Genomic DNA, 26,393 nt, shown 5'->3' on the forward strand with positions numbered 1-26,393 from the left:
GGAATAATGTTCACATAGGGATCTGGGGAAGGATAAAGATACATAGATCTGGGAGACTTGCAGGGAATGTGGAGGAGTAAGAGGACTAGATAACACCCACATCAGTGCTAATAACCCAGAAAATGACCTGAAGACCAGCAGAACAGATGTTCCACAGCTAAATGTAGAGAAGAGCCCACACTGAAGAAGGTAAGAAGGCAGAGAGGTGATTGGAAGCCAAACACCCACAGGACTGTTCATGGGAGGGAGAAATGCCACAGGCATAGAAAGAAGAGAGGACCAGACCCTCACACCAAGCAACCCAAATATAAGTAGCTTGTTTGAAAACCAGAGAGGCATAATGTCACAAGTTCTTATAGTCTATGGGGCTCACACCTAGAACTTTAAAAATCAGTGGGCTCAGCAGGAAGCAATAGGAAACTAAGTCCATGCCCTTAAAAAGATAGCACAACAAACAGCTCCTGAGAAATACCAGCATAAGAGCAGCAGTTTGAAAAATACTGCAGTATACAGGAGGGAGATTTGTTTACTAATCTCATAAAACATGCTGGAGGGGCAGGAACTTTGGGGGACCTCCTGGGACAAAGGAACTGGTGGCACCATTTCCCTCCCCTGCCCCCCAGAAGAGACACAGGGACCTGCAGAAAGGAGCACAGTGCCAACATTATGTAACTTGCTAACAGTGTGCCCTGCCCTGCAGTTTCCTGTGGACATGCCCACTCCAGTCAAGCCTCTGCTCCAGCCAGGCCTCTGCTCTGTGTCCTCACACACAGGAGACCCACACACACATTGCTAACACCGTGTACCTCATCCCCGTTCTCTTGCAGACCTGACCCCTCTAGTAGACCTTTGGCTGGAGCCCATCGAAAGAGGTGCCACAAGCCTGGCATTGTGCAAGCAGCCCTAGTAGAGACTAGTGCCACTCCAGAGTGACGTCTGCCTCAGATAGAGAGGAAGATAAACACACACACACACACACACACACACACACACACACACGCCAGTTTGGCTGCAACCCCGGTAGTGGGCTGGAGGCAGGTATCTGGTTTAACTATAGGTCCCACCCACAAATGAAAGTTTCTCTGGGGACAACAAAAGGAAAGCACCCTTCAGTTTTGTGCTACTGCATCTCTGGCAAATGCCTAGTCTGACTCAAGTCAAGCCCACAGTGGCCTCAGACTGGCCCACTTACACAACACAGGCACCAAACCCTGCTCACAAGACTCAAAGAGAACTATGGCAAATAACTGGACTGAAGGCGAGAGTGGCCCAGCCACAATGGTAGGGTGAATTCAAACCCCATAAAAACACCCCCTGAAGCACCAGGTTCTGACGAACAGGAGTCACTGCACTGTAAGTCACCACAGTACCTCTCCTTCATAAGACCACTGCTTTCAAGAGCAGTAGCCATATGTGACTTTGCTAACACATAGAAAGAGACACAGAGTTCCACAAAGTGAGTAGATAGATATGTTGGATCTAACATATGTTCCCAATGAAAGAACAGAAGTTCACAGAAAGTGGGCTAAACAAAGCAGAGAATTTGCCTGATGGAGAATTTGAAATAATTTTGGACTTGAGAAAAGAGGGAAGGGCCCAGTGGGACCCTTAATAAAGAGAGAAGAACATAAAAAAGAACCAGTCAGGGTGAAGAACTCAATAACTGAAATTAAAAACATACTACATGGAATAAATAGTGGACTACAGAATCGATCAGGGACCTGGAGGACAGAGTAATGGAAAACAATCAATCTGAATAGGAGAGAGAAAAAATATATTAAAAAAATGAAAATACACATAGGGAACTCAACAACACCATCAAGTTTAATAACATGCATATTATAGGTATCCTAGAAAGAGAATAAGAAAAGGGGGCAGAAATTTTAAGAAATAAGAGCTGAACACTTTCTGACTCTAGAGAAGGAAACAGAAACCCATATCCAAGATGAATAGAAAGCCCCAACAAAATCAACCCAAGGAAGTGCACACCAAGACGTATAGTAATTAAAATGGCAAAAATTGGTAATAAAGAGAAAACATTTTTTAAGGCAAGAGAAAAGAAAGCAGTTACATACAAGGGAAACTCCATAAGGTGATCAGCTGATTTCTCAGCAGAAATGGCAGGCGAGAAGGGAGTGGCATGATATATTCAAAGTGTTGAAAGAGAAAAACTTGCAGCCAAGAATATCCTATCCAGCAATGCAGCATTCAGAATAGAAGGAGAAGCAAATGTTCCCATACGAAAGTTAAAAGACTTAATGACCACTAAACCAGCCCTACAATATATATTAAAGAGTACTCTTTGAGTGGAAAGGAAAGACCATAAGGAGGAGTAAGAAAAGTAGGAAGCACAGAAGAAGTAAAATTAAGTATATCTATAAAAATTAATCACAGGAGATTAATCACAAAATTAAAAATTAATCACAAAATTAAAAGGATGTAAATGATAACATAACATATCTAGACGTGGTAAGGAAAGGAGTAAAGAAGATACTCAAATTTAAGCCACCATCAACTTAATAAAGACTGTTATGTGCATAAGATGTCATACATACATGTAATGGCAAACAAAGATAAAAAATCAGTAATAGATACGCAAAAAATAAAGAGAAAGGAACCTAAATATACCACTAAAGAAAGCCAGCAAACCATGAGGAAGAGAGCAACAGAATAAACCAACAGAGAAGAACTACACAAAATAAAAAATAAAAAATAAAAAATAAAAAATAACTTAAAGAAAAAAAAAGTAACACAGTGGGAGTAAGTACATAATTATCAAAAATTGCTTCGAATGTAAATGTAGTAAATACTGCGATCAAAAGACATAGGGTGATGAAATGGATAAAAATGAATGATCCAGTGCTGCCTACATGAAACTCATTTCAGACCTAAAAACACATGCAGAATCAGAGTGAAGGTATGGAAAACCACTGGTCATGAAAAAGGAATTTAAAAGTAAAGGTATTAACACTTATATGCGACAAAATATTGTCTTTATAATAAAGACTATAACAAGAAACAAGGAAGGATACTACATCATAAAAAGGACAATCTAACAAGAAGATAGAGAAATTATTAATATTTATGCACCCATCATGACAGCACCCAAATACATATGGCAGCTCAAGATAATAACAGAAGCATTCAAGAGTACTACTCTAATGCTAGGGGATTTAAAATCCCACTTATATCAATGGATAGAAAATCCAAAAAGGAAGAGAAGAAGCAGTGGCTTTGAATGACATATTGGATGGGACAGATCTAACAAATACATTCAAAATATTCCATCTCAAAGCAGAATACACGTTCTTTTCATGTACACATGGAACATTCTCCAGACTAGATTACATAATATGCCACAAAACAAGTCACAACAAATTTAAAAAGATTAACGTCATACCATACATCTATTCTGACCTCAACACTACGAAACTAGAAATCAGCCACAAGAAAAATCCTGGAAAGAACACAAATACACAGAGGTTAAATAACATGCCACTAAATAATTAATGGGTCAATCAAAAAATCAGAGGAAATCCAAAAACTCAGAGACAAGTGAAAATGAAAACACAAAACGAAAAATCTTTTATTTTATTTATTTATTTATTTTAATATATCAAATTTATTGTCACATTGGTTTCCATACAACACCGAGTGCTCATCCCAAAAGATGCCCTCTTCAATACCCATCACCTACCCTCCCCGCCCTCCCACCCCCCATCAACCCTCAGTTTGTTCTCTGTTTTTAAGAGTCTCTTATGCTTTGGCTCTCTCCCACTCTAACCTCTTTTTTTTTTCCTTCCCCTCCCCCATGGGTTTCTGTTAAGTTTCTCAGGATCCACATAAGAGTGAAAATATATGGTATCTATCTTTCTCTGTATGGCTTATTTCACTTAGCATCACACTCTCCAGTTCCATCCACGTTGCTACAAAGGGCCATATTTCATTCTTTCTCATTGCCATGTAGTACTCCATTGTGTACATAAACCACAGTTTCTTTATCCATTCATCAGTTGATGGACATTTAGGCTCTTTCCATAATTTGGCTATTGTTGAGAGTGCTGCTATAAACATTGGGGTACAAGTGCCCCTATGCATCAGTACTCCTGTATCCCTTGGGTAAATTCCTAGCAGTGCTACTGCTGGGTCATAGGGTAGGTCTATTTTTAATTTTTTGAGGAACCTCCACACTGTTTTCCAGAGTGGCTGCACCAGTTTGCATTCCCACCAACAGTGCAAGAGGGTTCCCGTTTCTCCACCATCCTCTCCAGCATCTATAGTCTCCTGATTTGTTCATTTTGGCCACTCTGACTGGCATGAGGTGATCTCTGAGTGTGGTTTTGATTTGTATTTCCCTGATGAGGAGCGATGTTGAGCATCTTTTCATGTGCCTGTTGGCCATCTGGATGTCTTCTTTAGATAAGTGTCTATTCATGTTTTCTGCCCATTTCTTCACTGGATTATTTGTTTTTTTGGGTGTGGAGCTTGGTGAGCTCTTTATAGATTTTGGATACTAGCCCTTTGCCCGATATGTCATTTGCAAATATCTTTTCCCCATTCCGTTGCTTATCTTTTAGTTTTGTTGGTTGTTTCCTTTGCTGTGCAGAAGCTTTTTATCTTCATGAGGTCCCAATAGTTCATTTTTGCTTTTAATTCCCTTGCCTTTGGGGATGTGTCAAGTAAGAAATTGCTGAGGCTGAGGTCAGAGAGGTCTTTTCCTGATTTCTCCTCTAGTGTTTTGATAGTTTCCTGTCTCATATTCAGGTCCTTTATCCATTTTGAGTTTATTTTTGTGAATGGTGTAAGAAAATGGTCTAGTTTCATCCTTCTGCATGTTGCTGTCCAGTTCTCCCAGCACCATTTGTTAAAGAGACTGTCTTTTTTCCAATGGATATTCTTTCCTGCTTTGTCAAAGATGAGTTGGCCATACATTTGTGGGTCTAGTTCCAGGGTTTCTATTCTATTTTATTGGTCTATGTGTCTGTTTTTGTGCCAAAACCATGCTGTCTTGATGATGACAGCTTTGTAGTAGAGGCTAAAGTCTGGGATTGTGATGCCTCCTGGTTTGGTCTTTTTCAAAATTACTTTGGCTATTCGGGGCCTTTTGTGGTTCCATATGAATTTTAGGATTGCTTGTTCTAGCTTCGAGAAGAATGCTGGTGCAATTTTGATTGGGATTGCATTGAATGTGTAGATAGCTTTGGGTAGTATTGACATTTTAACAATATTTATTATTCCAACCCATGAGCATGGAATGTTTTTCCATTTCTTTATATCTTCTTCAATTTCCTTCATAAGCTTTCTATACTTTTCAGCATACAGATCTTTTACATCTTTGGTTAGATTTGTTCCTAGGTATTTTATGCTTTTTGGTGCAATTGTGAATTGGATCAGTTTCTTTATTTGTCTTTCTGTTGCTTCATTATTAGTGTATAAGAATGCAACTGATTTCTGTACATTTATTTTGTATCCTGCAACTTTGCTGAATTCATGTATCAGTTCTAGCAGACCTTTGGTGGAGTCTATCCAATTTTCCATGTATAATATCATGTCATCTGCAAAAAGTGAAAGCTTGACTTCATCTTTGCCAATTTGGATGCCTTTGATTTCCTTTTGTTGTCTGATTGCTGATGCTAGAACTTCCAACACTATGTTAAACAACAGCGGGGAGAGTGGACATCCCTTTCGTGTTCCTGATCTCAGGGAAAAAGCTCTCAGTTTTTCCCCATTGAGGATGATATTAGCTATGGGCTTTTCATAAATGGCTTTTATGATCTTTAAGTATGTTCCTTCTATCCCGACTTTCTTGAGGGTTTTTATTAAGAAAGGATGCTGAATTTTGTCAAATACTTTTTCTGCATCGATTGACAGGATCATATGGTTCTTATCTTTTATTAATGTGATGTATCACATTGATTGATTTGTGAAAGTTGAACCAGCCCTGCATCCCAGGAATGAATCACACTTGATCATGGTGAATAATTCTTTTTATAAGCTGTTGAATTCGATTTGCTAGTATCTTATAGAGAATTTTTCCATCTATATTCATCAGGGATATTGGCCTGTAGTTCTCTTTTTTTACTGGGTCTCTGTCTGGTTTAGGAATCAAAATAATACTGGCTTCATAGAATGAGTCTGGAAGTTTTCCTTCCCTTTCTATTTTTTGGAATAGCTTGAGAAGGATAGGTATTATCTCTGCTTTAAATGTCTGGTAGAATTCCCCAGGGAAGCCATCTGGTCCTGGACTCTTATTTGTTGGGAGATTTTTGATAACTGATTCAATTTCTTCGCTAGTTATGGGTCTTTTCAAGATTCCTATTTTTTCCTGTTTGAGTTTTGGAAGTGTGTCGGTGTTTAGGAATTTGTCCATTTCTTCCAGGTTGTCCAGTTTGTTGGCATATAATTTTTCATAGTATTCCCTGATAATTTCTTGTATTTCTGAGCGATTGGTTGTAATAATTCCATTTTCATTCATGATTTTATCTATTTGGGTCATCTCCCTTTTCTTTTTGAGAAGCCTGGCTAGAGGTTTATCAATTTTGTTTATTTTTTCAAAAAACCAACTCTTGGTTTCCTTGATCTGCTCTACAGTTTTTTAGATTCTATATTGTTTATTTCTGCTGTGATCTTTACTATTTCTCTTCTTCTTCTGGGTTTGGGGTGTCTTTGCTGCTCTGCTTCTATTTCCTTCAGGTGTGCTGTTAGATTTTGTATTTGGGATTTTTCTTGTCTCTTGAGATAGGCCTGGATTGCAATGTATTTTCCTCTCAGGACTGCCTTCGCTGCGTCCCAAAGCGTTTGGATTGTTGTATTTTCATTTTCGTTTGTTTCCATATATTTTTTAATTTCTTCTCTAATTGCCTGGTTCACCCATTCATTCTTTAGTAGGGTGTTCTTTAACCTCCATGCTTTTGGAGGTTTTCCAGACTTTTTCCTGTGGTTGATTTCAAGCTTCATAGCATTGTGGTCTGAAAGTATGCATGGTATGATCTCAATTCTTGTATACTTATGTAGGGCTGTTTTGTGGCCCAATATGTAATCTATCTTGGAAAATGTTCCATGTGCACTCAAGAAGAAAGTATATTCTGTTGCTTTGGGATGCAGAGTTCTAAATATATCTGTCAAGTCCATCTGATCCAATGTATCATTCAGGGACCTTGTTTCTTTATTGACCGTGTGTCTAGATGATCTATCCATTGTTGTAAGTGGGGTATTAAAGTCCCCTGCAATTACCACATTCTTGTCAATAAGGTTGCTTATGTTTGTGAGTAATTGTTTTATATATTTGGGGGCTTCCGTATTCGGTGCATCGACATTTATAATTGTTAGTTCTTCTTGATGGATAGACCCTGTAATTATTATATAATGCCCTTCTTCATCTCTTGTTATAGCCTTTAATTTAAAGTCTTGTTTGTCTGATGTAAGTATGGTTACTCCAGCTTTCTTTTGACTTCCAGTAGCATCATAAATACCTCTCCATCCCCTCACTTTCAATCTGAAAGTGTCCTCAGGTCTAAAATGAGTCTCTTGTAGACAGCAAATAGATGGGTCTTGTTTTTTTATCCATTCTTATACCCTATGTCTTTTGGTTGGCACATTTAGTCCATTTATGTTCAGTGTTATTATAGAAAGATAGGGGTTTAGAGTCATTGTGATGTCTGTAGGTTTCATGCTTGTAGTGATGTCTCTGGTACTTTGTCTCACAGGATCCCCCTTTGGTTCTCTTGTAAGGCTGGTTTAGTAGTGAAGAATTCCTTCAGTTTTTGTTTGTTTGGGAAGACCTTTCTCTCTCCTTCTATTCTAAATGACAGGTTTGCTGGATAGAGGATCCTTGGCTGCATATTTTTTGTGTTCATCACATGGAAGATTTCCTTCCATTCCTTTCTGGCCTGCCAAGTTTCAGTGGAGAGATCGGTCACAAGTCTTATAAGTCTCCCTTTATATGTTAGAGAACGTTTATCTCTAGCTGCTTTCAGAATTTTTTCTTTATCCTTGTATTTTGCCAGTTTCACTATGATATGTCATGCAGAAGATCAATTCAAGTTATGTCTGAAGGGAGTTCGCTGTGCCTCTTGGATTTCAATGCCTTTTTCCTTCCCCAGATCCGGGAAGTTCTCAGCTATGATTTCTTCAAGTACCCCTTCATCACCTTTCCCTCTCTCTTCCTCCTCTGGAATACCAATTATGCGTAGATTATTTCTCTTTAATGCGTCACTTTGTACTCTAATTTTCCCCTCATACTCCTGGATTTTTTTATCTCTCTTTTTCTCAGCTTCTTCTTTTTCCATAATTTTATCTTCTAGTTCACCTATTCTCTCCTCTGCCTCTTCAATCCGAGCTCTGGTCATCTCCATTTTATTTTGCAGATCATTAATAGCATTTTTTTAGCTCCTCCTGGCTTTTCCTTAGTCCCTTGATCTCTGTAGCAATAGATTCTCTGCTGTCCTTTATACTGTTTTCAAGCCCAGCGATTAATTTTATGACTGTTATTCTAAATCCACTTTCTGTTATATTGTTTAAATAGTTTTTGATCAGTTCATTAGCTGTCGTTATTTCCTGGGGTTTTTTTGAGGGGAATTCTTCCATTTCGGCATTTTGGATAGTCCCTGGAGTGGTGTGGGACTGCGGGGCACTTCCCCTGTGCTTTCTTGAATAACTTGTGTTGGTGGGCGGGCCACAGTCAGACCTGATGTCTGCCCCCAGCCCACCACTGGGGCCACAGTAAGACTGTTGTGTACCTTCTCTTCCCCTCTCCTAGGGACGGGATTCACTGGGGTGGCATGGCCGTCTGGGCTACTTGCACACTGCCAGGCTTGTGGTGCTGGGGATCTGGCGTATTAGCTGGGGTGGATAGGCAAGGTGCACCGGGGCGGGAGGGGCAGGCTCAGCTCACTTCTCCTTCAGTAATCTGCTTTGGGAGGGGCCCTGCGGCACTGGGAGGGAGTCAGACCAACCGGAGGGATGGATCCGCAGAAGCACCGCGTTGGGTGTTCGTGGGGTGCAAGCAAGTTCCCTGACAGGAACTGGTTCCCCTTGGGATTTTGGCTGGGGGATGGGCGAGGGAGATGGCACTGACAAGCACCTTTGTTCCCCACCAAGCTGCGCTCTGTTGTCAGGGGCTCAACAACTCTCCCTCCCGTTGTCCTCCCGCCCTCCTGCTCTCCGAGCAGAGCTGTTAACTTATAACCTAGATGTTAAGCCCCACTTGCTATCCAAACACACTCTGCCCAGCCCCTCTGCTTTTGCAAGCCAGACTGGGGGGCTCTGCTTTGCCAGCAGGCTGCCCCTCCACCCTGGCTCCCTCCTACCAGTCCGTGTAGCGCACACCGCCTCTTCGCCCTTCCTACCCTCTTCCGTGGGCTTCTTGGCTACACTTGGCTCCGGAGAATCCATTCTGCTAGCCTTCTGGTGGTTTTCTTCGTTATTCAGGCAGGTGTGGGTGGACTCTAAATGACCCACAGGACGCGGTAAGCCCAGCGTCCTCCTATGCCACCATCTTCAAGCCATCACTCATGAAAAGTCTTTTAAAAGGCAAACAACGGAATGGGAAAGGTATTTGCAAATGACATATCGGACAAAGGGCTAGTATCCAAAATCTATAAAGAGCTCACCAAGCTCCACACCCAAAAAAACAAATAATCCAGTGAAGAAATGGGCAGAAAACATGAATAGACACTTATCTAAAGAAGACATCCAGGGGGCGCCTGGGTGGCGCAGTCGGTTAAGCGTCCGACTTCAGTCAGGTCACGATCTCGCGGTCCGTGAGTTCGAGCCCCGCGTCGGGCTCTGGGCTGATGGCTCAGAGCCTGGAACCTGCTTCCGATTCTGTGTCTCCCTCTCTCTCTGCCCCTTCCCCGTTCATGCTCTGTCTCTCTCTGTCCCAAAAAATAAATAAATGTTGAAAAAAAAATTTTAAAGAAAGAAGATATCCAGATGGCCAACAGGCACATGAAAAGATGCTCAACATCGCTCCTCATCAGGGAAATACAAATCAAAACCACACTCAGAGATCACCTCATGCCAGTCAGAGTGGCCAAAATGAACAAATCAGGAGACTATAGATGCTGGAGAGGATGTGGAGAAACGGGAACCCTCTTGCACTGTTGGTGGGAATGCAAACTGGTGCAGCCACTCTGGAAAACAGTGTGGAGGTTCCTCAAAAAATTAAAAATAGACCTACCCTATGACCCAGCAGTAACACTGCTAGGAATTTACCCAAGGGATACAGGAGTACTGATGCATAGGGGCACTTGTACCCCAATGTTTATAGCAGCACTCTCACCAATAGCCAAATTATGGAAAGAGCCTAAATTTCCATCAACTGATGAATGGATAGATGCAGCAGAAGTGATTCTAAGAGGAAAGATTATAACAAGACAGGCCTTCATCAATAAGCAAGAAATATCTCAAACAACCCAACCTTAACACCTACAGGAGATGGAAAAAAGAACAAGAAAATCCCCCAAACAGCAGAGGGAAGGAAATAATAAAGATTAGAGCAGTTAAAATCAAATAAAAACAAACAAAAAATAGAAGAGATCAATGACACCAGGAGCTGGTTCTTCGAAAGATCAACAATATTGTTAAAACTAGCCCAGATTCGTCAGAAAAAAAGAAAAGAAAAGAAAAGAAAAGAAAAGAAAAGAAAAGAAAAGAAAAGAAAAGAAAAAATAGAGGATGTAAAATCAGAAATCAAAAGAACAACTAACACCACAAATACAAAGATTATGAATGTTATACAAAAATATGCCAACCAATTGGACAATTTAGAAGAAATGGATAAATTCCTAGAAACACATAACCTCCCAAAACCGAATCAGGAAGAAATAGAAAATTTGAACAAACTGATTACCAGAAATAAAATTGAATCAGTAATCAAAAAAATAGAAGAGGAAAGAAATCTTCCAAATTCATTCTATGAGGCCAGCATTACACTCATACCAAAACCAGAAAAACACTACAAAAAAAGAATCGCAGGCCAATATCTCTGATAAACATAGATGCAAAAAGCCTCAACAAATAGCAGCAAACAATATCTAAAAGTACATTAAAAAAATCATTTATCACAATCAGGTAGGATTTATTCCTGGGATGCTAGGATGGTTCAATATCTGCAAGTCAATCAATGTAATACTTCACATCAACAAGGGAAAGGATATGATCCTTTCAGTAGATGCAGAAAAAGCACTTGACAAAGTATAATATTTATTCATGATAAAAAAAACTCAAAAAAGTAGGTGTAAAGGAAGCATACTCAACATAATAAAAAGCATATATGAAAAATGCACAGCTAACACCATACGCAATGATGAAAAACTCAGCTCTTTCCCTAAGGTCAAAAACAAGACAAGCATGTCCATTTTCACTGCTTTTATTCAACATAGTACTGGAAGTCCTAGCCACAGCAGTCAGACAACAAAAAGAAATTATAGCATCCGAATAAGGAAGAAGTAAAACTTTCACGATAATGACATAAAGTATATCTAGGCAACCTGAAAGACTCCACCAAAAAACTACTAGAGGTGATACATGAATTCAGTAAGGTCATAGGATACAAAATCAATGTACAGAAATCAATAGCATTTGTATACTCGGATAATGAAGCAACATGAGGTAAAATGAAGAAAAAAATCTCATTTACAATTGCATCAAAAAGAATAAAATACCTAGGGATAAAGTAATCAAAGAGGCAAAAGACCTGTACTCTGAAACTTGATGAAAGAAATTGAAGACAACATGAAGAAATGAAAGACATTTCGTGCTCATGGGTCAGAAGAACAAATATTGTTATACTGTCCACACTACTCAGAGCAATCTACATATTTAATGCAATCCCTATCAAAATACCAATAGCATTTTTCACAGACTTAGAACAAATTATTCTAAAATGTGTATGAAACCACAAAAGACCCCAAAAAGCCAAAGCGATCTTGAAAAAGAACAAAATTGGATGTATCACCATCCCAGATTTGAAGATATACTGCATAGCTGTAGAAATCAAAACACTACAGCATTGGCACAAAAACAGACATATGGATCCATGGAACAGAATAAACCTACGATTATATGGTCAATTAATCTTCAACAAAAAATGGAAAGATTACGCAATGGGAAAAAGTCTCTTTAACAAATGGTGTTGGGAAAACTGGACAGTAACATGAAAAAGAATGGAACTGGACCACTTTCTCACACCATATAAATAAAAATAAACTCAAATGGATTGAAGACCTAAATGTGTGATCTGAGACCATAAAAATCCTAGAAGAGAGCACAGGCAGTAATTTCTCTGATACTGGTCACAGTAACATTTTTCTAGATATGTCTCCTGAGGCAAGAGAAGCAAAAACAAAGATAAACTATAGGACTACAGCGAAATGAAAACTTGTGCATGTCAAAGGAAACCGTCAACAAAACTAAAAGACAACCTACTGAGCCAGAGAACATATTTGCAAATGACAAATCTGATAAAGGGTTAATATCCAAAATATATTAAGAACTTATACAACTCAACACCACAAAAACAATCCAACTAAAAACTGGACAGAAGACACGAACGGATATTTCTCCAAAGACACACAGATGGCCAGCAGACACATGAAAAAATGCTCATTATCAGGGAAAAAAGTCACTCATTATCAGGGAAAAACAGATCAAAACTACAGTGAGATATCACCTCACACCTGTCTGAATGACTATAATAAAAAACCCAAGAAACAACAAGTGTTGGCAAGGATGTGGAGAAAAAGGAAGCCTTATGCACTATTGGTGGAAATGCAAACTGGTGCAGCCACTCTGGAAAACGGTGTGGGGGTTCCTCAAAAATTAAAAATAGAATTACCACACAATCTGGTAATCATACTACTGGGTATTTACCCCCAAAATACAAAAACACTGACTCAAAGGGATAATGCACCCCTGTATATTGCAGCATTATTTACAATAGCCAAATTATGGAAGCAGCCTTTGATAAATGAATGGATAAAGATGATGTGGTACATATACACAATGGAATATTATTCAGGCATAAAAAAGAATGAGATCTTGCCATTTGTAACAACATGGGTAGAGTTAAAAGGTATAATGCTAAGTGACATAAGTCAGAGAGAAACAAATACCATATGATTTCACTCCTATATGGAATTGAAAAACAAAACAAATGAAGCAAAGGAAAAAAGAAAAGAGAGAGAAAAAGAGATAAACCAAGAAACCAACTCTTAACTACAGAGAACAAACTGATGGTTAGCAGAGGGGAGGAGGGAGGGAAATGGGGGAAGTAGGTGAAGGAGTATACTTATCATGATGAGCACTGCATAATGTATTGAATTGTTGAATCACTATATTGTATACCTGAAACTAACATAACACCTTAAGTTAGCTATATCCGAATTAAAAAACTTCACTAAAAAACTTCAATTTCTAGGTGCTGGTTGGTGTCATAGGCTACTGCCCAGGCTCTGAGAAGTTCTGGATTGTTTAACAACCATGGACTCCATATACAGTAGCAACAACAAAGGAATCTCTCACTGCATCGACACATGAATACGGATACAAGAAGCTGGTGTCTCTATTCCCAAAGGACACGTGGCAGAATCACCAGATGGAGTTTATGCAATTGGCAAAAAATTAGATTCAAAAGATTTTATGAAAAAGGCACATGTTTTAGCTGGTGGTAGAGGAAGAGAAACATTTGACAGTGGCTTCAAAGGGGGAGTGGAGACAGTTTTCTCTCCACAAGAAGCAAAAAACGTTTCCTCAGAAGGGACTGGGGAGGAGTCGTTTACCAAGAAAACAGCAAAAAAGGGGAGAATATGCAATCAAGTATTTGGTGGATGAGCAAAGATATGCTAGAAAGATATTGCAAAGAATACTGCTTTGCACTAACAATGGAAAGGTCATTTCAAGGTCCTGTATTAACAGGAAGTTCGCAAGGTGGTGTCAACACTGATGACGTTGCTACTGAGACTAAGGCCACAGTTGAAGAACCTATTGATAATTTAGAAGGCATCAAAAAGGAACGGGCTGTCTGGCCCAAACAGAAGATGGGATTTCCACCTAATATTGTGAATTCTGTGGCAGAAAATGTGATCAAGCTTTACAACCCTTTCCGGAAATATGATGCAACCACGGAAGAAAGGAATCCAATGGTCGAGGATTCAGATGGAGTTGTGCTGTGCATGGATGCAAAGATCAACTTTGATTCTAATTCAGCTTATCTCCAGACAAAAATCTTTGACTTACTCACGGAGACCCAGGAAAATCAAAGGGACAGAGATTCACTGAGGTGGATCTCAACTACATTGGCCCAGGTGGAAATATAGGCTGTCTAGTAAATGGTGCTGGATTGGCTGGCCACAAGGGATGGAATAAAACTTCATGGAGGACTCCAGAAAACCTTCTTGATGTTGGTGATGCCACAGTCCATCAAGTAACAGAGGCATTTAAGCTTATCCCTTCAGATAAACAGGTCCTGGCTATTCTGGTCAGCATTTTTGGAGGAATCATACGACATGATGTTATTGCACAGGGTATAGTTATCGCCGTACATGACTTAGAAATTAAAATATCTATTGTAGTACAGTTACAGTGTAGAAGAGTTGATGATGCTAAGGCACTGATAACAGACAATGGACTTAAAATTCTTGCTTGTGATGACTTGGATGAAGCTGCTAAAATGGTTGTAAAGTTCTCTGAAATAGGGACCTTAACAAAGCAAGCCCAGGAGGATGTCAAATTTTAGTTGCCAATGTGATCTGACAGCCCAGTGGATGGCTGAAGGGTTTAAATGAGCTACAGTCATTTAAAACACTGTTCTGTATTATTATTATTCCTTTTATCTTTAGTGTGTGGATACTGCAATGGCCAGCAAGGCACAAAAGTTTTTAAAAGCATTTGGTCTGCATTTAATTCTGTTCAGAGTGGGTTTGTATAAAGGATACATAGTACACTTTTCTAGTTTCTTCCACTGCAGGCTTCTTTTTCACTTCTACAGAATATCACTCACAATATGCCGCTTTATTGTTGGCTACAACATTCTTCATTGGTAAGAGTTCTATGAATAAAATAAATATGAATATAAAGCTTTATCCTTTAGTGTTGGAAATATACTAGTTAATAACTAGCCTCATTAGTAGAGCAATGTATTACCAATGTTTTATGTAAGTACTTATCTTCAATACCTAATACCTATCTAAATATATCAATTACTATTTAGACACAGAGCTTTCAAACACTCCCCAGGATATTCTTTTCAGTATTTCAGTGAAGTAACTTGTTATTTTAACGTTGTTTTAACCATTACAAATCACTGATAACTATGAGTCTTCATAATCCCGGGTTATTGATAAAAACCTGTAGGTCTGTAGCAAACAAAGATACATTCAGCAAGGACTTGGCAGACAAAATTAACAATGTCAATCTAAGTTAATAAAAATCTCCCAATGTGAAAAAAATTCAATTTTTTACAGTCTCTTAAAGTGTTTATTTTTGTTAGACCAGCTGATGATTTTCTGTGAAGTTTTTTGGTTCATTAAGTTATAACTAGTATTTCCCCCTTTAAAAATCCAAGCCAAATATTTTAATCCTTAAGGTAAAGAAGTTACCTAAAAAACAAACATACAAAAAACTAAAGCAACCCTTCTTATTTTAAGAAAAAAGTTATTAAATTTCCTTTAGCTTGTTAAATAGAAATAATCTCTTCTTGTTCTACTCTGGTGAATAAAAATGTACTTTATGCAGCAAAGTATCCAGTCACTTATTGGCAAACTGACACTAAGAACCTACACTTTTACACATTGTACTCAAACACGTGCAATACGTCCATGTTCATATAGACTTAAAAAAAAAAGTTATCAGCACCCTTCTGGCAAGGATAAAGGTTTTATAATGGAAAAGCAACAAAAGTTTTAGATCTCAAATCTCCAAAAGGGAATAAATCCGAGACTTCATCATCAAGATACTCCTTGGCATTGCTTAATATTTGAACAGTATCTGTTCCCTGTTTCATTTTTAGGAGACATGCACAGGCAGCATTAGGAGTCACATCCAGGACATGCTTTTTCTCATGGTTTCTTAAGTCTGTTCTTGTACTTTTTCCAGAAGCAACTGGACATTATCTGCAGAACCCTTCCAGGTAGCATCCTGCAAAGCTGTGTCTCCCAACTTGTTCTGTTGGTTCAATTCAATCTTTGGTTGAGGAAACAGCATTCCCCATGTTATCTTTGTGCCCTCTGTGGCATGCCCAGTATAGGGCAGTGCTTCCAGCTTTGTCTAAGCCATTGACACCAACCCAGTTGTCCAAACACTCGTTCAAACAGCTCAAGTTGCCTCTTTTTTGCAATTTCATACAGTGGACTGTCAATGGATTCTGTGAGCTTGGCCACATAGTTGCCTGGGATTAGCCTAGTCCTGCCTTTGGAGGTGCCTTTCCACCAATTGGTACCACATCAGTAAGGTAGGTAATATCACCTTCCTCAAAGCACAATTCATCTGGAGTTCATGGTTCTAATGCATAAAAGGGTCTCAATGCTTTAACTTGCCCTGGTTTGACGGGTTTAGGAGGTGGTTTCAAAATGGCGTTTCCTGGAGCTGCTGAGCCTCAAGACCACGCCCCAAAAGCCAACCTAGTCCCCCGCTACACAGCATTCTGGGGGCCCGAAAGTTTCTTTTTGTGTGCCTTCAAGGACCTGCACCCACCCTTGGGACCAGTGAACACAGGCTGAGCTACAGGGTATAGTGCCCTACCCTGCTGTCTGGCCACCCAGTCTCCTGAAGGCCCGGCTGAAGAAAAATTCAATTTGTAATCAAAACACACACACATTAGGCCAGATGAACTTTAGACAGAACATTCCATTCAAAACCTTCAGAATAAATACTCTTATCAAGTGCACATGAAACATTCTCCAAGATAGATCACATGGTAGGCCACAAAACAAGTCGCAATAAATTTAAGAAGATTGAAATCAAATCACCTATCTTTTCTGACTATGATGGTCTGAAACCAGAAATTTACTACAAGAAGAAAATTGGAAAAGAAATATGGAGATTCAACATGTTATTTAACAGCCAATGCGCACATGGGAAAAACAGAAAGGAAATCAAAAACTACCTTGAGACAAATGAAAATGGAAACACAATGAGCCAGAATCTTTGGGATGCAGTAAAAGCAGTTGTAAGAAGGAATTTCATAGCAGTGCAGGGTACTTTATGAAACAAGAAAAAAAAATAACTAAAAACAGAACAAAAAAAAAGCTAACTTTACCATAAAGGAAAAAAAAAAAAAAGACTAAACCCTTATGTTAGTAGAAAAAAGAAAGTAATAAAGATCAGAGCCGAAATACATGAAATAAACACTAAAGAAGTCAAATTTTAGAAACTAAGAGCTTGTTCTTTGTAAAGATAAACAAAATCAACAAACCTTTAGCTAGATTCACCAAGGAAATAAGTAAAATTAGAATTTATAATCTATACCACAGAAATACGATGGATAAGAAAATATTATAAACATTAGACATCAGAAAATTAGACAACCCAGAAGAAATGGAAAAATTTCTATAAATATAATTTTATGGGGTTTTTTTACTAATAATAAAATTGAATCAGTAATAAAAAAAAATTCCCAACAAGCAAATCTAGGACCAGACAGCTTCATAGGTGAATTCTGCAAACATTTCAAGAAGAGTTTGTCCCTACCCTCCTCAAATTATTCCAAATAATTAAAAAGATAAGAACATTTCCAAACTCATTATAAAAGGTCAGCATTACCCAGATACCAAAACCAGACAAAGACACTACATAAAGAAAAAAACTACAGGCCAATCAATACCCCTGATGAACACAGATGTAAGATACTCAATGCAATATTAATAGCCTGTTTTCAAGAATAATATAAGTATAATACGTCATGACCAAGTGGGATTTATTGCAGGGATGCAAGGATGATTCAACATCTGCAAATCAGTCAGTATGATATACCACATTAATAAAAAAGGAAGATAAAAATCATACAATCATCTCAATAGATGCAGACAAGGCATGTGACAAAATTCACCATCTGTTTATGATAAAACTCCCAACAGAGTGAGTATAGAGGGAATATACCTGAACATAATAACAGCCATATAATGACAAGCCCAGCACTAACATTACAATCAGTAGTCAAAAGCTGAAAGCTTTTCCTGTAACACCAGCAACAAGACAAGGATGCACTCTTACCAGTTTTAGTCCACATAGTATTGGAAGTCATAGTCCTAGCAAGGAGGCAAGAAATACGATGCATCCACTTAGAAGAGAAAACTAAAACTGTCACTGTTTACAGCTGACATGATACTACACACAGAAACCCTAAAGACTCTACCAAAAAACTTTTAGAAACATGAATTCAGCAGAATTGTAGGATTTGAAATTAATATACAGAAATCTGTGGTTTCTATGCACTAATAGCTATCAAAAGGAGAAATAAGAGAACCACCCCATTTACAACCGCATCAAAAAGAATAAAATACATAGGAATAAGTTTAACTAGTAGGTAAAAGACCTGTGCATTGATAACTCTAAGACATTAATTAAAGACATTGAAAAAAGACACAAATAAATGGTGAAATGGTCCATGTTCATGGATCAGGTGGATATAAAATGCAATCTACAGATTCAATGTAATCTCTATCAAAAAAACAAAGGCATTTTTTTTTACAGAACTCGAATAATCATGAAACTCATATGGAACCGCACAAGACCCCGAAGAGCCAAAGCTACCTAGAGCAAGAACAAAGTTGGAGGTATCACCCTCCCTGATTTCAAACTACAGTAAAAAGTTACAGCAATCAAAGCAATATGATGATGGTGCAAATACAAACATAGATCAACCGAACAGAATATAGAGCATAGAAACAACCCCATACTTAGTGGTCTGTTAACTTATGACAAAGGAAATGAGAACATACAGCGGGGCAAAAACTGTCCCTTTAATAAATGGTGTTGGGAAAACTGGAAAAATACATGCAAAAGGATGAAACTAGACAGCTTTCTTATACTACACACAAGAATAAACTCAATATGGATTTAAGACCTAAATGTGTGTGTCCATTGATAGATGAATGGATAAGAAGACGTGCTTGTACACACACACACATACACAATGTAGTATTACTCAGCCATCAAAAAAATGATGAGGTCTTGACATTTACAAGAACAAGAATGGACCCAGAGGGTGTTATGCAAAGTGAAATAAGAGAAAGACAAATGCCCTATTATTTGACTTATACATAGAATCTAAAACAAACCAAAAACAAAACAGAAACATATTCATAGATACCTGAAACAAACTGGTGGTTGGCACAGGGAAGGGAGTTGGGAGGGCAGGCGAAATAGGTGAAGGTAAGAAGTTCAAACTTCCAGCTATAAAATAAATAATTGAGAATGTAATGTAAAGCAAGGGGAATATAGTTAATAATGTAACAATTTTGTGGGGGGATAGATAGTAACTAGACCTATTGAGGTGGTCATTTCATACTGTATAAAAATACTGAATAAAGGGGCGCCTGGGTGGCTCAGTCGGTTGAGCGTCCGACTTCGGCTCAGGTCATGATCTCGCAGTCTGTGAATTTGAGTCCCACGTCGGGCTCTGTGCTGACAGCTCAGAGCCTGGAGCCTGTTTAGGATTCTGTGTCTCCCTCTCTCTCTACCCCTCCCCTGCTCATGCTCCATCTCTCTCTTTCTCTGTCAAAAATAAATAAACATTAAAAAATTTAAAAAAATACTGAATCAATATGGTTTACCCTTAAAATATGGTACATTACTTATAACAAAATTTGTTTTATCTAAAAAAAAAACAGGGGTGCCTGCATGGCTCAATCAGCTGAGCCTCCAACTTCAGCTCAGGTCAGGACCTCACAGTTCATGGGTTTGAGCCCCTCATCAGGCTATCTGTTCTCAGTGCGGAGCCTGTTTCAGATCCTCTGCCCCCCATCCTCCACTCTCTTTCTCAAAAATAAATAAACTTAAAAAAATTAAAAGAAAATGACAGGCATCTCAGTATTGCTAGACAACCTAAGAACAATTCTGCATGGTCTTTAACCACAGAACTTTTTACTGGGAAGCTGTCCTTGGCCTTAGTCACTGTTTCTAAATATTGCCACCAAGCAGTCTTGAGACTTGAAGTGTCTGTGGCCACGAGTTCAGACAGTGTGCCTCCCAGTTCTCCCATTGTCCTCCTAAGTGACTTCACTCGTAGGCATTCTCCACAGTTAGAGTTTATTAAATTGGGATAAAGCAAGTCATTGGTAACCCCCTTTTTTCTCTAGCATTTCTAGGACTAATTGTTGATTTCGGTGAAATTTATATTTTTCCTTAATACCCCTTGATATTCTGAAATGCAAATAAAGACAAATTACTTAATTCAGCAAATCAATATAAAAGCATGCACAGAGGGGTCTTCTACCCTTTTGCTCACCAGTAGTATATACTAGCTAATCTGAGGTCCTAAAGACAAATAAAAGCTTTAAAAACTAGAGGGGGAAAAAGTTTAACTGCCAAGACTGCCCAGGTTTGGTAAACTTGTGCCTCCATGCAGCATAAATTGGTACAATGGCTTTGGGAGTGATTTGTCAATAAATATGGAATAACAAGAATATCCATACCCACAGTCCCAGTAATTAACCTTAAATTTTTTTTAATATTTATTCATTTATGAGACAGAGAGAGAGAGAGAGAGAGAGACAGAGCATGAGCCAGGGAGGGGCAGAGAGAGGGAGACACAGAATCCAAAGCAGGCTCCAGGCTCCGAGCTGTCAGCACAGAGCCTGACGTGGGGCTCGAACCCACACACCGTGAGATCATGACCTGAACCAAAGTCAGAAGCCCAACCAACTGAGCCACCCAGGCACCCCCAAGTAATTTATCTTAAATATTCTTTAAAAAAAAAAGGAAAATTCTCATAGGGTAGTTCTTTTTTTAACTTTTTGAGGAACCTCCCTACTGTTGTCCAGAGAGGTTGCACTTGTTTGCATTGGCACCAGCTGAGGGTTTCACTTTCTCCACACTCTCCCCAACATCTGTTGTTTCTTGTGTTGCTGATTCTAGCCATTCTGACAGGTGTGAGGCCATATCTCATTTTAATTTTGATTTGCATTCCCCTGATGATGAGGGATGTTGAGCATCTTTTCATGGGTCTGTTAGGTATCTGTAGGTCTTCTTTGGAAAAATATCTATTCATGTCTTCTGGCCATTTTTAAGTGGATTATTTGTTTTGGGGGTGTGCAACTTTGTAAGTTTTTTTTATGTTTTGGGTACTACCCTACGGTCCAGCAATTGCACTACTAGGTATTTATGCAAAGGATGCAAAAATACTAATTCAAAGGGATACAAGCACTCCAATGTTTACAGCAGCACTATCAACAATAGCCAGGTTATGGAACCAGCCCAAACGTCCATCGACCGATGAATGGATAAAGAAGGTGTGGTGGATATATACCATGGAATATTATTCAACCATAAAAAGAATGAAATCTTGCCATTTGCAATGACATGGATAGAGCTAGAGAGTATTATGCTGAGCAAAATAAGTCAGTCAGAGAAAGACAGATACTGTATGATTTCACTCATATGTGAAATTTATGAAACAAAACAAATGAGCACAGGGGAAAAAAGAGAGAGAAAGAGAGACAAACCAAGAAACAGACTCTTCACTATAGAGAATAAACTGATGGGTGGGGGAAAAGGGTGGGGGGGGGAGGGGTAAAACAGGTGTAGGAGATCCAAGAGTACGCTTGCCATGAAGAACACTAATGCATAGAATTATTGAATCACTATATTGTACATCTGAAACTAATATTTCACTGTATGTTAACTAATTGAAATTTAAATAAAAATTTTAAAAAAAGGAAAATGGTATGTATCTAAAGATGTTCATTGCACCCTTATTGAGATCAAGAAACTGAACCAAAGTCCAACAATATGGAAATTTCTTGTTATTATACATCAGTGTGATGAAATGTCAAACAGCCATTATGAATTAAAATTATGAAGACTGACACAATATAGGAATTATTTATGATACAAAGGAAAAAAATTATATTTATACTATAATCAGAACCATGCAAAATTGTGTATGTATCATGAAAATATAAGAAGGTAACATAAAGACATAATTTGCATGGGTTAGCCGGGCCAGGATTAATTTTTTAATTTAAATTTGGTTAGTGTTACAAAGTTTGTTTATTAATATTGCTAATAATTTTGAAAAGAAAAAAATCAGGAACCTACCTGCTTAAAGCCAATTGCACTCAAAGCTTTATGCACTTGATAGTTTGCATGTCGAATTCTGGCTACCTCCTGTTTCTCTGCCTACATGTCTGTCCAAGTTATTTTGGTTGAGTCAAACACTCAAAGCCTGACTTTCCTCATCTCTAAAATGGGGGTATTAGCACCTACTCAGAACCCCCTTTTAGGGGGTCAAGTTGCTCAGATCATAAAGCTCTTTGCAAAGTGAACTTGAAAACTCCTCATCTCTGTTGCCTTCCCTCCAACTTCATCATTCTCTTAACCTTCTTCACATCTCTTTGTCCTTCATCTTTCTACATTCAACTCAACTCTTTTGCCTTCTCTTCTACCTCCTTATTTTTCCCTTCCTTTCTGGAGGTCAGATATGAGTTTCACAGGCTTCAAATTAAGGTGTGGGCAGGGCTGCTGTCCTTAATGGAGGCTGCAGGGGGGACTCCCTTGTCTTGCCTTTTCCAGCTTCTAGAGGCAGCTGCCTTCCTTGTCTGGTGGACACTTCCTCCATCTGCAAAACCAGCAGCATGGTGGGGATAGCATCACAGTGCTTCACCGTGGCCCTAACTGCTCTGCCCTCCTCTTCCTTAATTTGGGACCCCATGATACTTTGATTACCTTGAACTCACCCAGAGGATCCAGGAAAATCTCTTTATTTTAATGTCAGCTGATTATCATTCTTACTATCTGCAACCTTAGTTCCCCCTTGCCAACATAGTCACAAGCCAGGGGCCATTCTGCCTACCACACTGTCTGCCCCTTTTATCCTATGAAATCCACAGTCGACTTACTAGTCCCCCATTTCAGTGCAATCCAACCCAAGGGCCTTGGACAAGCCATTTGCCTTCTCAGAGCTGTAGTTTCTTCAACTGGCAATATTATTAGAGGAAAAAAAAAACACACACACACACATTCGTGATTCTTGTTAAGGGGGCCATGATAATAGTTGTGGGAAGCACTGCAAAATGGGATCTTGCAGTGGGTTGGAGAGAGGAGGCTCATCTCCAAACATCATGGGATAATGGGAATCTATGGCCAAGGAACAGGGTGGGGCCAGTGAATGGGATAAGGAGTTACCAGCTAAACTGACCTAATGGGATGCTTGCAGACCAGGGGATGGGGCCTCACCAGAGAGATGGTGGGGGATGAAAAACGCCATCAGATATAAAGGGTGGCCAGAAATCAATAGTCGAGGTTCTGATTAAAAGGACTTATCAGGGCTCTTTCTAAAACTGGAGTTTACAAGGAGGTCCATAGATGTGCCTAAGAGAAGATTCAGGAGCCTGACTAAAGTGTGGTTCAGTGAAGAATCTTCTTCAGTACTCACAACAACACCTGTCCAGATAGCTCAGAGTGCCGCGTGAGGTCCAGACGACACGACAGGGCACCTCTTAAAAAATGTGGCAGCAAGCAAAGCCCAGTTTGCATTGTTCAGGGAATCGTCATCTACCCCAAAACAAGTCACCAACAGCCGATCGATAGGAATTTCCAGCAAAGACTAAGGAATGCAAAGCAAACAGGCCCACTGCAAATAATTGAAACAGCCAAAAAAAGTGTAGAAAACCTTTTGTACTTACAATATCATGTTTAGCAATTATTATTGATCATACCCTAAGGTGGAAATGTATATATTTTAAAGGGATCTGTGGTTATAACTGAAGTTTTATGTTCCCTGTTCTCAATTTTGCTTCATCTTTCACCTAATTTAAAAACTATAAAGTCTAGGGGCACCTGGGTGGCTCAGTCAGTTAAGTGTCTGAGTTAGGCTCCAGTCATGATCTCATGGTTCGTGGGTTCAAGCCTGTTGTCAGCACAGAGCCTGCTTCAGATCCTTTGCTCCCCTCTCTCTCTGCCCCTCCCCTATTTGTGTGTTCTCTCTCCCAAAAATAAACATTTAAAAAAAAAAACTATAAAGTCTAACCAAGGGCAACTCTATACTTCCTATTATTTTGAAATGCTACATTGTTACATAAAATATGTTATACATCTCAAAAGTCTATGGTAGTATATGTAGAATTTATTGAGTCATCAATTCTTTTGTTGTAAGATTTTTAAGCCAGTTTCTTTATGTTCATTAGTGCTTTTATTAAAAATAAGCATTTCCAAATTGATGCTCACCAAGCATGAACTTATAAAGTCTATTTGCTGTGCCAGCAAAACAATATCTATTTTTATATTCATAATATTTCTACTGTTCACTAAGACAGTAATCAAAGTAATTGCACTGAAGCTAAACAAACTCGTGCAAAAGTTGATTACACTAAACTAGTATCTTGCTCGGCGTGCATTAATATTTTCCCCAAGCCTTGGAGTCTTCCAAGTCCTTAGCTCCACTTAGAACTCTAAGATACTGGCCCTACTAACACCTTTATTAATCTGGCTTCAGTGTTGGAAGTGTTTGGATTCACAGTTTATCAATGGGAACAAACAGTTTTCCATCTGTAGCAATCCAGAGATGTACTAGAAAAGGTAATTTAGTATTCCCTCCTGCAAGCTAGCAGATGAAATCTCAGCCAACCCTGAGGAGAAGGAAATTGTCAGGGGGAAACCCATCCTGGGGATCGCCCAACCGTCTGTCCGTCCATCCGTCTGTCAACATGAATGCAGGAAGGAGGCACTTTAGCAGTTCTATCAACTGGTGGCCACCACAGAGGCCCAGGGAGGGTGGGAAAAGAAGAGGTTGCCAAACCCCAAAGCTTGGCATGAAGAAGCAGCTGTCGGCCAGTTCATGTGCTCAGCTAGCGGCGAGAAACCCAATCATTAAGTTGTTGGGGATTGGTCACAGGAGAGAGAAAGCTTCTTTGTCCTAAGTGTGCCGAGCTGCTGATGGCTGTGAGTCACGATCCCACAAGATTTGTTCCAAAAACAGAAATGGGGACATGATGTGGGGATAGGACCGATGGCACAGCGGGAGGCAGAGGGCTCAAGCTAGACCTCATTGCAGAGGGGTGACGAAAGAATGTCGCCTCGTTTTTGCAGCAGCAGAGCCCAGCAAAGATGGTGGGGGTGGCCCTCCCACGTGGTTAGGGACTGACAGAGGAATGTGATCATTTCCAACTCTGGCATTTTGCTTTTCCTGAGCAATTCCCATCCCACCCCCTTTTATGATTTATTGGATTCAGGGTCACCGTATACTACCCCTTTGAGCCTGAATTAGACTTTAGACCTAAGGTGTCTATGCTTGAGGGGTTAAGGACTCACTTCCTGTGCAAAGGGAACAAAGAGATTGGACCTTCTGACCCTGAACGTTGATGGATGGACCCAAGTGAGGCTAGCTCCTCACCAGTAGCCAAGGGTTCCCATTTTTAAGACATGGGAATCTGTCCCATATGTCATTTAAGGCAACAATCTGGCAGTTTTGTCTACTTACAGGGTGTCTACACCTGCTCTTCCCACCTTGAAGTCACAGTGTTTTTGCTGTTGTTTTTCCAATCAATATTCACCTTCTAGCTCATATCCCTGGTTTATTCCTATCAAACAGGAACAGCCCAAATTCATAAGACATTTACTGAGCACCTATCCTGCATCAGGTACAGACCTACACCTGGCTCCAGGGACCAGAAAAAACTAAGAGCAGCTGACCCCAGAGCTGACAGGCTTGAAGGGAGTCAGGACGAAGACATATTACAATGCAGTGTGATAAGCTCACAGAGACCAGGCAAAGAGACACGTCTGAGAAAGGGTGGTAAGTTCTAGAGGGTAAGGGAATGCTTCCAGGAGAAAGTGACACCTAAGCTGGGCTTCAAAGGAAGCTGAAATGTTCACTGTGGGCAACACAGCAAAGAGGAGGCCGTGGAGGTGTGGGGCTTCAGAAGCTCTGGGGCTTTGAGTGGACGGGGCCAGTGAGAGAGAATGTGACAGAGCCCAGGCTACCTATGAGCATCAGCTAGTTAGGAGAGGCGCCTAGAATTTTCCAAAAAGAACTGTTGGGGTGCTGGATTTATGCTAATGGATGAAAAGAAGGAGATGGGCTTGAGGGTATTCGGGACATAGAATTAATACAACTTGCTAATTGAGTAGCCACGTAGCACAAGCAAGAAGACAGAGCTGAGTGAGCATAGTCTCTGGGTTCAGACACACCGTATTGGAACCCTCCGAACCATCTCCATTTCAGAAGAATCAGATCC

General features: G+C 39.5%; 1 non-coding gene and 2 pseudogenes across 1 annotated transcript; 1 reads left to right on the forward strand and 2 right to left on the reverse strand.

Moving 5' to 3' along the window:
• The first annotated feature begins 11,598 nt into the window (after nt 1–11,598).
• On the forward strand, nt 11,599–14,749 carry LOC122468437 (annotated as a pseudogene).
• Nucleotides 14,750–15,877: 1,128 nt separating this feature from the next.
• LOC122468447 lies at nt 15,878–22,870 on the reverse strand (annotated as a pseudogene).
• TRNAQ-UUG lies at nt 20,793–20,877 on the reverse strand. Its single transcript has one exon. It is a non-coding gene; the product is annotated as a tRNA-Gln (tRNA).
• Nucleotides 22,871–26,393: the final 3,523 nt, after the last annotated feature.

Source organism: Prionailurus bengalensis, chromosome B1 (genome assembly GCF_016509475.1).
Source record: "Prionailurus bengalensis isolate Pbe53 chromosome B1, Fcat_Pben_1.1_paternal_pri, whole genome shotgun sequence".
Taxonomy (NCBI): domain Eukaryota; kingdom Metazoa; phylum Chordata; class Mammalia; order Carnivora; family Felidae; genus Prionailurus; species Prionailurus bengalensis.